This window comes from Hibiscus syriacus, unplaced genomic scaffold (assembly GCF_006381635.1).
Source record: "Hibiscus syriacus cultivar Baekdansim isolate YM2019G1 unplaced genomic scaffold, ASM638163v2 tig00112649_pilon, whole genome shotgun sequence".
In the NCBI taxonomy this organism is placed as follows: Eukaryota; Viridiplantae; Streptophyta; class Magnoliopsida; order Malvales; family Malvaceae; genus Hibiscus; species Hibiscus syriacus.
The window spans coordinates 903,212-919,200 of NW_024063376.1; the positions used below are offsets into that span (position 1 = coordinate 903,212).

The 15,989-nt window shown below is 35.9% G+C and overlaps 1 pseudogene; it reads right to left on the reverse strand.

The window, feature by feature from the left end:
- On the reverse strand, positions 1-8,316 carry LOC120182406 (annotated as a pseudogene).
- Positions 8,317-15,989: the final 7,673 nt, after the last annotated feature.

A 15,989-nucleotide genomic window follows, 5' to 3' on the forward strand; every position in this document is an offset into this window, starting at 1 on the left:
TGCGTGCAAATCAATCATTCCTTCAATGAAGATTTGAAGAAAGAAATTGAAGTTAGCAATTGATGCTCAATTAAAAAATTCGGGATAATGTTGCAGTATTTCCAGATAGACAATCTCAGTATGCTTGTCATCACTAAAAGAACACTAAGCTGTACAAATCAAAAACAAGAAAAGACACGTAATGTCTCATCTGTGGGAATCCGAGAATAAAATTTTGGCTCTTGACTACCACCCTTTCATGTATGCCTTTGTGCCAATAATACAAGGATCTTGATGTTATCTTCAATGCCACTCACTTTCCCACAATACAGAAGCGATGGATAGCCACTGCACTTTCATTGATCTCATTTATGATAACGAAGGCAATTTAACATCCAAAAGGCTTCTACCATTTTCCAGTACTGTTCCGATAAACTTTGCAATAATGTTCCAACTTGAGCAGCTTCTGATTCGCTTTTGAGGGTCAATCAAGATTACAAGGCAGTGAACCATGTTCTTTTGTTCGATGGACACCTAGGTCAAGAACTGCAGATTGTATAACTCTTTTCCAGCATCACCATATTTAAGGCAGTGAACTCAAGCATAGAGGCCTTTTAGGTCTTGTAGAGAAAACCAATAAAGCATAACTAGTCGATCCTTAACACCATCATGGTTTCATGATGTGCTTCGTTGACATGTGCCTCTCAATCAATTTGTCTACAAAGGGACGAATCTGCATATCAAAGGCATCCATATTAAGCTTGAGTAAGACCTTAAATCAGTTTTCTACCATTAAGTATACATTTTCAAAAGCTGCAGTTGTCCTCATCACAGTAAAAGTGAAAGTAAGAAGTATTCAGTTTAGTAATTTTGTTAAAAAGATCATTACAATAATTGCGACAATAAAACTATAATAATAAGAATCATAAATCAAAGTTAATGTACAAATGAAACTTAACAAAAGCAATAATGCCCTAGCTATATCATCTCATTCACAATTACGAAGCCAATAATGTGCATCAGAGAATCTTTAGAACTGGGGAGAAAAAAAGAAGTGATAAAACCAACAACTCTATAGGTAGACTGCATAAATAATATAACCTAATGCAGGACATAATGCATGTGCATACCTTATTTTTGCGCTTGAAATCAAGAAATTCAGGAACAACCATGTTTTTCTCTGCATCTGTTGCCTGCTCCATTACCTGGTAAGATGACAGAAGCCTAAGACCAGACTGGAAGTAGAGATAGAAAAGAAGTCTAGAGCGAATGAGTGAAACAAAAGAAATGAAAGAGAGAAGAGAAAAGGAACCTTTGTTGCAGTTTTCTTCATTATTGATTTGTACCCGTCCTTATCAATTTTTCTTGCCTTATAAAGGGGCATTAGCAATGACGCAACATAATCAACAACAGCTTGTTTAATACGATCAGCTCCTCGAGGATGGTTACCAAATCGTTCCTTGTTTACAGATACTTGGGAGATGGAGCTCTCATTAGCTCGTCCATCATGCTTCCAGGTTGGTTGCCTTGAACTAGTATTTGAATCTTCCTCATCCTTGAAATTTGTAGGATGGAAGAAATCCGGATCAGCAGCAGCTGCTTGAGACTGCCATCTCTCAATGGCATGATAATCCTTAATCCCACCACTACCAGCAGTATCAACCCATGCTTTTGTTAAGATACTGCTGTCCACAGCCAAACTTTCTCCAGAGTGCTCACTAAGTTTCAAGTGGCTCTTCTGAGACAGGTTATCTGCTGACATTCCAGAACTGTCAAGGTTAACACAAGTAGCAGAGAAATCAACAGACCAGTCCCTAACTCTGCAGTTCCTAGAGTCTATTTCTGATATACAATCTTGTCTTCCTAAAGCACCATCAGGCCATTTCCCTTCATCCATTTGTGCATATTGCTCCCTTCTGGCAAATTTGTGAAAAGATGGAATCTTAGGAAGCTGCAGCAATTTGTTGCAGTTGGCTTCTGTGGATGCAAGTGCCTGCAGAGTACAATTGTTAATCTCTTTATGAACACAAGTCCACGATATAGCAGAAAAGAAAGAAAGGAATTTTTTTATTGAAGACAAAAAAACAAAATTACATGAATGACATGATTGTAATACACTGCTAGGCAACTCTTTTCATTTTCAAATTAATGCTCAATACAATGACAAGTTATCCAAATTTTTCAGTCTATCAACTAATGATATCAACCTGATCAAAAGCAAAAAAAAAAAAGAAGAAGAAGCATGCATTCAATTCTTTCACAGTGCAAAACATTCTTAAAAGAGCATATGAGAAGGCTACATGTTGAAAGCGTTAACACCAAAACAAGGGAAGCTATATAAATCTTGTGTTTTGAAGGGGAACAAGATAAAACCAAACATCAAAAAGCACAAATAAAGCCTTCTGCAATGTGGCATCCAAGTAACAGTTGTTCAGGGACAATGCATAAATATTGATATGCCACTGTAGATTTAAGAAAGACATACCTCTGCAGCTGCTTTTGCTGCAGCTCGGGCAGCTGCTTCAGCAGCAAAGGCAGCCTGCTCTACCTCTGACATCCCTCGGTTGACAGCTTCCACCTCCATGTCAACTGATTTTCCATTCTCTTTTCATACCGAAAGGATACTGGTTTCCAGCAGAAAAAGTGTCTTGCAAGATTGCTTTATTTTCGGAAGCACCATGTCCTGAGTGTAGAGGTGGCTTTCCTGAAGCTGGATCTTTAAGGGATTTTCTCTTTGAAGAAGCTTTTGCCTTGCGGAAGACTTCAAGCCAAACATTAACCAGCTGGTTTGCTATAGCACGTATGTCACGACTTGTATGCACACATATTTTTTCCTTCACGGTTTTCCCTATGCCTAAAAAACAATTATTAATAAAAATGTCATCTTAGTCAATTTTATTCATCAGATACTACTTCGTGGAAAAGCAACATAAATTCACATGTAAAAACTTCACATACCATGCAAATGCATTATGAATGACAAAATTTATGTGATAGCACAATATAAACAAGTACCTGATGAACGAACCGCAAGTAGATCAGTTGAAACAAGCACAAGAAGACGAACACAATGGCGCAACAATTGAGTCCCATCTTTACCCATTGAATCCTATAAATTAAAAATGAACACAATAAACATCAAAGTCATTATTTAATGCCACTAAATATATGCATTATTCGAACAAATGCATATTAGGAAACAAGTATAGACAATAAATCATGACAAGGAATAATACCAGCATCCACGAGTTCAATGTGGTAAGCCCTTCCCTTGTCCCAGCAAAGGATTTCAAGGATTCAACTGGGAGACCCAACAGCTTTTTGGCCAGATGCAATCGTCCTGCAGTGGTTTTCACATTAAAGAACATGTCCCGTAGTAAGCTTCCCTGCTCAAAACCCGAGCTCCGAAAGAGTTTTTGTACAAGACATTAGAAAGTTCAACTGCTTCGAGTCTCTTTATTATGTCCCTAACTTCATCCCTTCCTGATTCTGATTGTCTCAGTACAGCCTCCATTGCCTCTACTTCAGCTGTATAATCATTTCCAGTGGTAAATATGTCAATTAATCGCACGGCTTCCCGAAGTCCACTCAACATTGCACCACCAACTGTGTCAGGATGCTCCTTGCAGGTGGCTTCTCCAGCAAAAAACAAGCAGTTCTCAACAGGCCTGCCCAACATGTCATAGTCCTCTCCAGATGCACCAATGGCAACATAGGAGTAAGCACCATAGCTGAAAGGATCCCTGCCCCAATCAGTCACAACTGAGGCAACAGGATCAGGAACTGAAGCCACTCCAAAAAGTTTACGGAGAATAATTACAGCATGGTTAACATGATCAGATGAGCTCATACTTTGACCATCAATAGCTGCCTTACCAGCCACTAAGGCTATAAGAACAGGAGCCCCAACAGTTTTCCGGACATTCCAAAACATAAAGCAATGTCCTCTACTATTTGTTTCCTCAGCAGTCACTCCAAAGTAATCCACAGAATCATCCCAAAACACTTCTGGGAATTCCAAAACAACTTTATTAAGCACTCCAAAACCAAGCTGCTGTATGGAAGATTGTTTCCATCGGGGCAGTGGAGGAGAAAATTTTATGGCCCCTGCTTTCAAGCAACCAAGTGGCACAGTGATGAGCACAGCATTCCCTGAAAACTCACTGCCATTTGATGTGGAAACTTTGACCTGCCTACGATGACTATTATCCATCCCCGGGTCCTTTGGGCCGTATGCAATATTTGTGACTACATGGTTCAAGTGGACTAGAAGTCCTTCACCAAGAGACTCAACCACCTTACTATAACCCCCTTTAATCATACAATGGGCTCCTCCAAATCCACCATAAACATCATCTTGATTCCAGTTGGGAAGAGACACTTCCTTAAGCGAAGCAGCACAGCCATACTCCAAGTGGGCATAGTGCCAATTCATAACCCTTCTCTCAAGGGGACTCAAAAGCTCCTGTTCAGAACATTTTCTTCCAAAACAATTTCCATAGACATTGCTTGCTTTGGAATCAAAGAAAGCATCAACTGAAGAATGTGATTCTTTTTCTTCAATATATGCTCCTATTTCTTCCATGCGATGCTTTTTTAGGGCATATTCTAAACCATCCTCAAGAGACATAGTCATTGTTTTTTTACCTTTTTGACCAACAAGAAATACCATGTCGTCAAGAATACTATTGTATTCAGCTTCCAGAGCATCATCCAGATCAGCAGGAACCTTTTCACCACACACAATGTCATAAAGAGGACAGGAACTATTCAGCACAGTCAACTCTAACCCCAACTGTGCACAAATCAACGAGGAAGGATCAGGCCTTCTATTAGTTGATACATCAGCCTCAACTCCAGTAATAATGCTAGCCCCAAGATCCACAGGTACTGAAAGAGAGGAGTGATCAGTATAAACACGACCTCCTATCCTATCCCTAGCCTCAAGTACAACTACAGAAAATCCCTGACGTTTTAAGTGGCGTGCAGCAGTCAATCCAGCAGGACCAGCTCCAATAACTATGATGTTCTTTCTGGCCTCTGAATCACCCTGCAGGTGATGATTCCTATCGGGGTTATCATAAGTTGCAGACTGAACATACTGTGAGTCATTCCTTTCTTCTGAAGTTACTACAGGGGCTATTCCCATGTCAATTGCATTATCAGATTGATCAGCACTTGGAACATCCGAACTAATCAATCCAGGGTTTAGTTTTGCAATGATGCTGCAATTTTGCTGGGAAATATCACTCGTACATTCCCCTTGTTCTTTTACATGAGGCAATTTTGGTGTTATTATGGCTACAGATGCCTGGTTTTGATCATAAATTATAACACCACTCTTTGCCTCCATAGAAGCTTCAGAATTCTTGACTTGACCAAGGATAAAGGCAACACCATCCTCTGAATCAGCATTACAAGCCAAAGAATTACCATCTTCTTTTCTTTCCTTGAGAAGTTTATAATTGGCCTTAACACCATGTCCTGCCTTCTCTTTCTTTGAAGCAATTCCAAAGTTTATGTAACCCTGCAAAGAGGAGGTTATCCAATTTTCAGGACCAACATAATATATCAAGTACTAGAAATTCATGGAAAAAATCATCCATCAACAAACTTATACGATAATTTTTCGTTCATTCGAGAGTAAACACTTACACCCTGATCAAGAAATGCATATATTTCCCTAATTAGGGAAGCTCGGGGTGGTTCACCTTCTGACGGAGAGTCACTAACACCGCATTCAACAAGAGGCAAAATGCGGTTAACATCTTTACTCCAAAGACCTAAGATATGATTCCTGTAACAGCCAGTGATTAAATTCCATTGAGAAGAATAGAACTTTTTGAAATAGAAAATTTTGAAGGTAGTATATTGGAAACTGTCAATCCTATCAACTCCTATCAAAGAAAGTAACCAAATACAAATCCTTAAATTTTACGACTAATTCTATGTTGAGATGCCAAACCAGATCATAAAAATTACAACAAAAGATGCTACCTGGCAGGCTGGCACACAAGGTCTCAAGGAAATTAATGACTGTAGTTTATAGCTTAAAACAAAAACAAAATGGAAGCACAGAAAAGATGCCATACTCAACGCATTCATAATAATTATACATAGTAAACAAAATCATATGCATATCACAAACCTGCATTCCAAATATTCCTGTACCCCACCTCTACACTTCAAGACCTCCTTAAATTTGATCTTCTCAACAGGTCCCACAGCACGAGCTTTCAGTCCAGATGATACTGCTGCCTCATTAAACTTCTCTCTCGCTCTAAAAGAACGATCACTGTCTGCAAACTGTTGATTTCCAAAAAAAACTTGCTCATTTAGCAAATTCTCCCAATCAGCATCCCTTCATAAGCCATATCACCATGTCTACGCTTTTAATATTGCGCCCACCTCGCTGGATGATCAATGACTTACTGTCTTTGTTATCAGAACTAGGAAGAGAGACTGCATCTTCATGGAAACTTTCACTTTCATCGGGCGTTGATGTGGGAGAATCAACACTGACCACGTGGCATGCATCTTCAGATGGTTGATGCGAACCAGTGTTGCACCTCTGAATGAAGGCCACAAGTTGATTTGGGTGAACAGAGGTTTCGAAAGAGTTGTCCTCAGCACAAGTATTTGGAATGTCTCTGCAAGTCTCTTCCATCTTCAGTGAATCAACAACAGACAGAGACAAAGCATGTAGAGTTTGTTGTGAACCTTTGCGATCTGGTTTACTCTGGTCAACTGCTGGACAATTGTCCCTGAGCTCAATGTTGGAATGCCAATATCTGCCCTTGTCACAAACTTTAGGTGACATACATTGATCCTCTGTAGGACCCTTTTGGACATTTATGTCACCTGGTTCCAAAATGTTCTCTTGTTGACACACACTATGGTCAAATCTTTGATTCTCAACCGTGTTGCATTCTTTGGAGGATGAATGCGAGAAACTAGAACTAGAAACAGAATGAGAATTATCACCAGAATTTCTAGGATTCTTAGAAGCAGAAGCATGATGGGAAGCCTTGCGATTCTGTTTCAAACTCAAATTTGGGCAAGATTTTCTTACTGAACCAGATTGTGCCTCGTGAGAAACCTCTGCTAATTGTTCTTTCAACTTCTCATCCAAATGCTGAATCGAGCCAACCCCAGACAACAAGCCTTCCTCATTCTGATCTTCCTCATTCTTAGCTCCGGATCCACCATCAACCTCAGTGGGTTTTTTTTCTTTTGAATCAATCTTGGATCTCCTTACTTTCCCTGTACGTTTTCTTTCAGTACCTTTATCTGTGGCAACATCCGACTTGTCCTCACCAGTATCCAGATCTACCACACCAGTCTTTGACACAGATTTCCCATCCAAAACTCCATCAGCCTCGACAGACTCATTCAAAGAATAACTCCTTACCCTCATTGCTCCCGGATCAATATCTTTCTTAGGAACCTTTAACTTCTTTCTGAAGCTCGCCAATGTATCATTCATTCCCCCCAAATCCTCCTCATACTTGCCCACAATTTTACCTTGCTCCACTTCACGCTTCTGGCACTTCCTGCCACTGCCTTCCAATCCAGCCTTAACCTTCTTATAATTCTTAGGTTTTCTTAACTTCAACAAAGACAAAATGGGCTCATCATCATCTGAATCAGCCCCATCTTGTGCCTCTGTGACCTTTAGTCTTTTCTTAGAGCCCCCGTCACCATCCATTTTCTTTTTCCTAAGGTTCAACGGATTTGGTAATGAAACCTTTTCTAACCCTAGCTCAACATCATTCCCCAAATCAAATTGCAGTTGTTGACTTGCCTTGGAGTTTGAACAATCATCGCATCCCATCTTTCAATAATAAAAAAACCCGAAGCTCATAATTTCGAATAAAAATATTCCTGCGTACAGGCAACGAAAGCCAGAAAACAACCGAAATTTCCAAGCCTCGTCAAATCCTTAAATATTCACCAAAATTTTTCTATTTACAGCTAAAATTGATAAGATTGTCTCCCAGTTAATGAGTTTTAGACAAGGTATCGTCAATGCCTTGGTCCTACTCTGCCTCTACTGCACGGAATCCAATTAGGGAATAAGATTTCGAAAAAGGAAAAAATCTAGGGTTTTGAAAAATAAGAGATAAGGCCTGAAGAAGGGAGATAAAGATAGAGAGATTGGGAATAAAGCACACCTGAGGAGACGAAAAAGCAGTGAAAACGGTGGCGTTAATGGAATTTGTCGAGGAGAGTGAGAGGCGCACGTTAGCGTCGTTGTTGCTGGAATTAGTATTTAGAGGGCCATTCCCCTTTATATTACCGCCGTGACCACTGTTGTAGTGCCAAAATTCTATTTTCTTCCGAAGATCAACGTTTTCAAATTGTAATAGTTTTACCGAACTATGGTTAAACTACACCCATTTCATCATATTATTATCTTTGTCCTCTTTTAATCATTAAACTATTTTTTCTACAAATTTAGTCCAACAATTTAATTCAAATAATAAGAAAATAATTGATTCAATGTTAATCAAAATATTTTCTTTATCTCATATAATCTCCTGTCTATGTAATGTATTAATAGTATTGATTTATTCTTTAAATAAGAGATTGGTAGATATTTTTAATATGAGTTGACGATGTAAATAATATTAACCATGAATATAAGAGACTCAGCTATAAATATAGATTTTCTCCATCTCATGGAAAACGAGAGGAAAAACAATGAGATTTATTCTTTACTTTTGAGCAATAAAAGAAAATACTTTTATTTATATTTATCTTGTATCTTTTCTCTGTCTTCGATTCCTCTTTTAGTGTGGATTGTAGAATCTCTTCTCCCATTAGTGAAATTCATCGTTAAAAAGACAGAAGTAGGTTATCCAAGCAAATCTAGTCCGAACTAGATTATACCATGTTCAAGAAGTTCGATCCGAATCCGAACAAAGATTCATACTTAGGGATGGGCACGAGACTTGAATCCGACGGGTTCGACTCGACCTGATTGAGTCGGTTTTTAAAAAAACAGGTTCGGTCAGGCGGTTTAGGGTGGAAAAACCCGATCCGACCCGAAAAAATATAATTTTACCTTATATTTTGAAATAATTACAATAATACCCCTCTATATATATTTTTTATTAAGTCATGATTTTATTGAATAAAAATAATATTTTTATTATTTTTCGGGTCGGGTCGGACTTTAAATTATATATCGGTCGGGTGAAATCTTGTTTTGGTCGGGTCTATGATGGATGATCTCTTGTTCTCGGGTCGAGTCGGGTGGACCAAAAACCCGACCCGACCCATGCCCATCCGTATCGCACTTGCATGAGAATTTCGAAAAAAAACTCTTTTCTTCTAAACAAGATTCTTAGTTTTATTTATTTTAATTTAATTACTTTTTCTTTATTCTTTATTTTAGTTTGTTTAGTATCTATAATTAATGTTTTTATTTATTTTTAGGCATGCTCTAATCAAGTATGTATCCTTTATTTATTCTAATTTATTATTAATTTAATTTTTTCCTTTGCTTAATTTTAACCATTAATTATTTTAAATATTTTTCAGATTTTCTCTCATTCATGTAAAGTTCGATTTTGATCTCACCATTTGTCTCCATCTACTAGATTTAACAGAACAAGTTATACTCTGTGCAGTAATAGCAACCTCAAATCATGAAATTCAGGTTTACATAAAATTCATATCGGACTATTCGCAGTGCTATCATAATTGTGAAAATCAAGGCAACCAGCAAAAAATTTATTAAAAACCTGTTGCACCTTAGCCACCTTTATTCTAGTTTCAATCACAAGGTCAATATTAAGAGCACGAATTCTATTAGCTACTTCTAACTGTTTATAGGGATGAATTAATCCTCGAGTATTCCAAAAGAAACCTTCGTGTGGAATTTGAAGGAGATGGGTCAGACCTATTACATCCCTTACCCTTTTTCTTGACCAAGGACAGCTCCACAAGCAGCAACACCCTTCGTATTTCCAGTAGGCAGAACAACATCACTAGCAGCAATGACAGCAGGAATGTTAAAACCTACAGGCAAAGCAAATAAGAGCAACAACAGCAACACTAGGCAGTGAAGTAACATTAAACAGTATCTATCCAGCAATAACAGTCTCCATACCTTCAGTTTTTGAATCAATTTCAAAGCAGGGCACATTATTCTCAGCTGTAGTAACATAAACAATATCACCACTTACAGAACATGGCTCATTTACATCAGAAACACACCTAGAAATTGAGCTCCAAGCAACACAGGGGCCTGCTCAACCCCTTTCCCTTTACTGGAAGCAAGGCACCCACATCATATGCCCCATGCTTCTTCTGAACCCAGACGTGAGCATCAGATTTCTTTTGAAGACAAGCCATGTCATAGCGACAAAAAACACAACACTTGGAGCAGCAAGGCGGTAACTAGGAGACCTCTACACAGTAGCAAATAAACCGTCTCTCAATTTCACATCAATAAACTTAGGAAATTTAAAACAGTAGTAACATCTAGACTGACCTTCGCATAAGAAACGTTGCCTAGTAATTGTTATGTTATCCATAGACAGTAGAGTCCCAAAAGCGCTGGAAATATAGCTTAAACCATTGTTTGTAAACAATTCCAAAGGTACTCCATAAGATGCACCAGATGAGTAACTTTCATGCTGAATTCGATGATTTAAGGTTGGGAGTCCACTTACGTAGGGGTGTTCATTTTTCGGTTTAACTGAATTAACCGATCGAACCGAATTAGTTCAGTTAATTCGTCGACCTCGAATTAGTTCAGTCGAGGAACGGTTAAAAAGTTTTTAGAATTCGATTAACGTTAATTCATTCAAAATCAGTTAATTAATATAATTAATCAAAATTTAATTTTAAATATATTATATATAACATATAGGCTAAGCCCAAACCATTTAAAAACCAATTAATATTTAAGATCAATAACTTATAAATCTAAATCAATATTAATTAATTAAAAAAATCCCAAAACTAAATGCTCACGGATGAACCTAAACCTTTTAGGAAAATACACTTTCTACTACTCTACCTATGTAACCTCTCAATCTCACATGTTTTCACTTTTTACCCATCTTTATCTATTGCCTGTGAAGTGCTTTTTGCCGATTAACAAGTCGACGTCGGAGGACAAGTTTTTTCAAAGCTTGTAGCAGTTAACGTCTTTAGTTCTTCATTGATTTTGCAAATTTAGAGATTTTTTTATATTTTCGTAAATAATATGTTGCTAGACACTAAAATATTTCTTTATTTTGTGGTTCTATATTCGTAGGGATATACATAAGGATCTTTGGATTATCCAAATCATTTGATTTTCTTTGAAGGGGAGAATTTTTGTTGGGATTTGCGGAAGCTCGAATCGACAATCGAAAGGATTCGTCAAGAGGGTTGAGTCGGTTCTTGTGTTTAGGGAGTACGGAGATTGAAAGATAGAAAATTTGCACAACGATTTATAGTGGTTCGACTTCTCAACCAAGTCTACATCCACTACTTAGCTCCTCACCAAGGATTTTCTAACAAATTCACTAATTTGTTCTTTCTTTTTCAAGGACAAAGATAACCTTTACAACTCCTTTGTTTTCGGGCTAAACTAGAACATTTTCCCTAGATTTTAGCATGCTTAGCTAGAACCAAAACCCTTTACAATGAAAAGAAATATAAATAAGAAGACCTATCTAAGGTAGGTGTTTACAAGAATTAAGCTCACAAGAACACAAATATTTACAAGAGAATAGAAAAATAAGAATAAAAAACTCTTTCTTGTGTTTGATTGTTTGGATAGGTGTTCTCTATTTTCTTCAAGTCATCAGCTTGTTTTATAGATTGAAATGAGTTTGAAGTCGTATATAACCGTTAGGGATGTTTTGGAGCCGTTGGGGATTCGTTTTTTGCAAAATAAAACTGTCCAGAACAAGTAGTATCGGTACTCCTTCAATGAGTATCGGTACTACCTTTGTAATATTTGAATTTTTTACCGTTGGGCTTGATATTAATGTAGCAATAGATACTACTATAGCAGTATTCGGTATCCATTTTACATTCGATGTTTTTGAGCATGGTACTATTCACACAATATCGATACTTTTTCCTACATATCGTACTATTCATACATACATATTATTCATAAAAAAATTGTGCTCAATTCCAACTTAAATGGACTTTGAATTATTTTTGAAAACTTTGAATAATTCAATTCAAGTCCAAAAACATTTTTGTCATAAATTGTTATATCAAATATAGTTCAACAATCTCTCCATTTTTAATATAACAAAACATTTGAAAATGTTTTTGGCAAAACTCCCCTTAATAAAATGTTTAATAAAAAAGATATCAGTTGTTGGAAAATTATAAAAATGTTCAGCTCCCCTTTTTCATTAATAAATTGAATTTTTCAAACCATATTTCTCCCCCTTTTTGTTATATCAAAATAATTCATCTTTGAAGTTCAAAAATAACTTTGGAGAGTAAATGGTAAAATTTGTCATTAAAGTATTGAAAATCAAAGCTCCCCTCAAAAATAGCATTCCAAACAAAATTGACTTTAAAATCTTGACACTTAAACAAAATTGAATTCATAGAAAATAAAAATATGTTAGTAGCACATGAAATTCAATATATCAAGTTTAAAATACTTTATGCAATACCAAATTTTGAAATTAAGTACATGTGCATAAAGCTTAAAAATATTATGCATTTGAAGAATTTGATATCAATTGTTAGAGAGATATCTTTTACTTTTAAAAACACATGCATAAACATTTAAATTTAGGTCAAAATTTAAAATTTGTAAAATTAAAGTATTTGAAAAGTTGATATCAATTGTTAGAGAGATATCATTTGCATTTAAAACCAATTTTGACCAAAATTCATTATGATGAACTAAAATGAAAAATCATTAAAAATTTAAAATGTCCATCATAAAACCTTTTTAACATACATGAGAGGAAAAAAAACAAAACATAACCATTTAAGATCAAAACTCATGCATGCATAATCCAAATGAGCAACCAATAACCAAAATCAAGAGCATTAAGCTTAGAGGTTACCCATTCCTTTTTCAAATTGCGGCTAGAGCATCTTGAATTCTTCATATTCATCATCATTGCTCCCACACACCTACAGAGACATTTAACTAGATTTTGGTATCCAAATTATTTTGGATCCTTGAACGTTAGTTTCAATGCCCCTTGTTCCTTTGGGAACCCATACTTGTCTAATTTTAAAATGTTTTCCTTTCTTCAAAGGACAAGTATATTCCTTATAACCATGATAATGACAATGTGAGCATTTTACCATTTTTAAACATAATAAGTTGTTTTTAGAAATTAATTCTTTTTCTTTTGTTAAGATTCAAGCTTAATGATTTTTGAAAGCTCTAAATCATTCTTCAAAATTTCATTTTGTTTTTCAAAATCACTTTTGCTTTCAAAATCGATTATTTTCAATTTTGAGTTTTGAAATTAATTTCGTATATTTGGAATTCATGGTCTTAAATCCCATATACAACTTATTATAAGCATCTGTAACTCATCAAAAGAATATGAATTAAATTCATTTGAATTAGAAGATACCTTGGGCCTCTTCACGAGCCATTAGACACCATATTGTTGGTTATTATTTATTGTTTCCATGAAGCTTTTCGAGCTTATTCCAAGCCTTGGCACTTGAACAAGAAGAAACTCCTTCATATATATCTGGAACAAATGTACAAAACAACATGTGTATGGCCTTGGCTTAAGTTGAGCTTTCTTCCGTTCTGGTCACTCCACTTCTTCTCATTCTTCTTTGGAGAATAGTAGTTGTTCTCGATCATCTCTCATGCATCAAGATCATTGGATTATGAAACTTCATTAATTTCTTCCAATGACGGTAGTTTGCTCCATTTAAGTATGGAGGCTTGTCGATCAATTGGGAGTCTTCCATGTAGAACGAGCGGAGTGGAAGTCATCTTCTCGGTTGTGTCGGAATGGTAGAGCGTCTTCTAGGATCGTCTCAGGATGATAAGCCTTCTAACGAGTTAAGCTCTGATGCTAATTATTGGGATTTGTAGAAGCTCGAATGACAACCGAAAGGATTTGCCAAGAGGGTTGAGTCAGTTGTGTTTAGGAGTACGGAGATTGAAAGATAGAAATTTTGCACAACAACTTATAGTGGTTCTACTTCTCAACCAGTCTACATCCACTACCTTAGCTCCGCCAAGGATTTTCTAACAAATTCACTAATTTGTTCTTTCTTTTTCAAGGACAAAGAGATAACCTTATAACTCCCTAGTTTTTCACGGGCTAAACTAGAACCATTTTCCCTAGATTTTAGCAGGCTTAGCTAGGACCAAAACCCCTTTACAATAAAAAAAAAATGTAAAAAAGAAGGCCTCTCTAAGATAGGTGTTTACAAGATTAAGCTCGCAAGAACACAAATATTTATAGAGAATAGAAAATAAGAATGAAAAACTCTTCTCTTGTGTTTGATTGCTTTGATAAGTGTTCTCTATTTTCTTCAAGTGTCCTCAGCTTGTTTTTATAGTTTGAAATGAGTTTGAAGTCGTATATAGCCGTTGGGGATTCATTTTCTGTAAAATAAAACTGCCCAGAATAAGTAGTATCGGTACTCCTTCAATGAGTATCGGTAATACCTTTGTAATTTAAATTTTTGACCATTAGGCTAGATATTAATGTAGCAGTATCGATACTACTGTACTAGTATGGTACCCATTTTACATTCGATTTTTTTTAGCATTGAATGTTCACACAGTACGATACTATTCATACAGTATCGGTACTATTTATACAGTGCATTACTATTCATAAAAAAATTTGTGCTCAATTGCAACTTAAATGGACTTTGAATTACTTTTGAAAACTTTGAATAAATTCAATTCAGTCCAAAAACATTTTGTCATAAATTGCTATATCAAATATATTCAACAATTTTCAAATTTGATACATAGATGAGATGGTTCGGATTAAAATTTAAAAAATTTGTTCTTCTGGTTGTTTTGAATATTGTCACTGACTTTGGGTTATTTCTCGAATCAACAACATCTATTTTCAAGTGGAATTAATGTTTCTATATTCTTTTGGGTACGCTTCTTTCTCTTTACTTTGTTGTTCTGCATGAATCATTTATAATTTGAAGTTATTATATAAAATTGATGGTATTCTATGATCATTTTGAACTATAATATTCTTTATTGTTTCTATTTCTGCTTAGTTTAATGCACTTAAGATTTATTGTTGCGTCATCTGTGCTTTTGACATTAAGTTTTTCCATAGTATCTTCAGAAAGAGAATATATTTCATATGAAGTGCATGCTTTTTGTAGTGGTTTAGGTGGTATAGTCATAATAAATTGTTTTAGAATTGGTCAGGGTTTCAGGTTCATGAATGTTATACTAGTGCTTTATGCTTCTTGTTTGTTAATCATTATTAAATTTTACATTTATTAGAATTAGTGAGGAATAATTTTCGAGTTGTTGATGTCACATTGGTCTAGCTTTTTATGAAATGGATTTGAGCTAGAATTTGATTTCACTTGGATCAGTATTATGATGTTTATGTCCATCCTCCAGGCTTTATAGATGCCAGATTGTATATCATTCGAGTTATTAGATAAAATGCTTCTAAAATGCAAGTGATGCTACTTCTACTTTCTTAGCTAGGATGTATGTACAAAGTGGTTGTATATGTATCTTAATAGATATTTTATGTCCACTGAAGATTTTGATGTTGTCTGGGACATTCTCATACGTGTTGTCAATGTTTTTTTGATGCTCAGTGAGGAGGTAAGAGTGATAAAGATGTTTAATTTTTGCGCTTTTAAAATGGATGTTAATGTAATATTTAATGGTTTGGATTGAAACGAAGAAAAGGCTTAACATAATGTGATGTAGTTACTGGTAATTAAGAAAATTGTAAGTCTGAAATGACCATCCAGCTCAGTTGGTAGAGCAAGTTTCTTAACTTGAGGTCGTGGGATCGTCCCACGAGGGCATTTTAATTTGGAGGTCTCTA